The sequence below is a fragment of the Arachis ipaensis genome, chromosome B04 (assembly GCF_000816755.2).
Source record: "Arachis ipaensis cultivar K30076 chromosome B04, Araip1.1, whole genome shotgun sequence".
NCBI classification, from domain to species: domain Eukaryota; kingdom Viridiplantae; phylum Streptophyta; class Magnoliopsida; order Fabales; family Fabaceae; genus Arachis; species Arachis ipaensis.
In genome coordinates, this window is record NC_029788.2 from 15751618 (window position 1) to 15753875 (window position 2258).

Below are 2258 nucleotides of genomic sequence, written 5' to 3' on the forward strand. Positions count from 1 at the left end.
AAAAAAAAAAAAAAAAATTCTTTATTCTTTGCATACTCTTACATATATTTTTGCCTTTTACTTATTCCCTTCCCCATACAAATAAATGGTACTCACAATATTCTCAAGTACCATAATTCAAACTCAAATCTCAATTGGTTTCTCTTACGTGTGTGGGTTCGAGGATTAATTTTTATACCTAAAAATATCATTATTAGGAATATAATTTCTTGGAATAATATTATCAAGTATATAGTATTTCTATGTTTGATTTGTAAAAATAAAATTTATGAAATATTAATAATATGCTTAGAAATATTTTAGAATTGGCACAAATGTCTTCCTATCAAGTCACTATAATATTCAATAAAAATTCAAAAATAGCAATATTTAAAGCAATTTCTTCAAAAATGGCAAAAGTTCCTCCAGTTGAAGTTGGAACACCATGTCGATCAGACTATTGTCCCTTAGAATGCTAAGGTCAGCCTTCATTCTATCATCACCACTCAAACCAGGAATATCTCTCAACAGTGTCATTAGCTTCATTCTGCGCTCATCAGCTCCTTCTTTCTCATGCTTAAAATAAGAAACCATATCAACTAAAACAGCTGTGTGTTCTTGATAAGCACCTTTCATATCTCTCATTGATTCTACTACTATGTCAATCACTTCCTCACTTTTGCTCCCTCTTTTTCTTTTATTCCTTTCTATATATGAAGCACTAGGAGCAACAGAAGCACTAAGAGCAGCAGAAGAACTAGGAGCAGAAGCACTGGGAGCAGCAGGAACACCAGGAGTTGAAGGCTCCTAAAAATTGAAAGCAACACCAGCAGGAACACCAGAAGATTATTCAATATTAATAGAAATGAAGAACAAGTAGCCTAACTGATTGTACATGCTCTACACTTGTATATACAAGCATTATCTCTGCCTTGGCCAGCAAGACTAACAATATTAACTAACTAAACAGAACCTAATAGAATATTAACTACCCTGATTCTAATTTTGTTTGCATAATTACATTCATATCCTTTTTTTCTTTGTTATTATACTCCACAGAAATGAAGATCAGTATTTCTATCTAAATGCTCAACATGATGGGAATAGTTAAGGCTAGTCACAGGCACAGGTTAAAGTAAATGAAATAATGAAGAATCACTCCAAAATCCAAGAAAATACATAGTAGCAGGATCAACAATAAGTGAATTTATGTACATGAATTAGAGTTAAATGCTTACGTACTTGAGAATCAGCTTCATATTCCATTTCGGTCTCTTCCAAATTTACTTGGGTGTTTTCATTCACTTGCCGATCACTCAAGGTTGCTTTGCGCTCAGCCTCCATTGTAGCAACTGCTTGAGTTGCATTTTCTGCATTGCCTCCTTGAGCCCTATCTCTACCAAATGATATTCCCAACTCTTCAAAATGTGGAAATGGTTTATTATAGAGGCCATTAGCATTAGGATGGGACTAAAACTAAAAGAAAATAAATAAGCAATTAATATTAAAAAGCTAAGATAAATAAACTTGTATTAAAAAAGTTATTTAGAATTTACACTCTTCCATTCATTGAAAATTTGTCGCTCCACTACAATCATTTTATCTTTGTCATTTCAACCAAATCCACTCCCAGCCGTGCCCATCATCTCAACTATTGCAAAATATTGTCTTTTTAGTAATTTCACCCTTGATTCAATGTGTGGATTAGCCTAAACATAGCAAAACAATTTAGAATTATTACTACTCTGTATATGACACCACAATTCATCCAAGCATAACTAAATATAGTGAATGTATGGAGCAATAATAATCATTCAGTTTTTGAATAACCAACTTATTATAAATAAGGTAAACTATACAATTATAACACAAATATAGAATTATAAACAAAGAAAACAAGTATTATGTAAAAAAACTGTACCTTAAGATCACATCCAGGGATCTTTTCATGCAGCATTTTTTTCAAATGTTTTTCATAACCGGATTTAAATGTGCCATTGTCACACTTCCAAGAAGTAGTTGCAAGCTCTACCAAACACTCAACTAATTTTGCATCTTCGTGTGGCGTCCATTGACGCTTAGTTTGCTTTGAATTAGGTCGAGTATTCTCTTTCATTTTCTATAGAAGCAGAAAATAACACAAGACAATTTTTCATCATCTTGAAGCAAGGAATCACACAAGCATGAAAAGAACAGTAATTAAAGGCCAATCACAGAATCACTGCAATCCCATTTTCATCATCTTGAAGCAAGGAATCACACAAGTATGAAAAGAACAG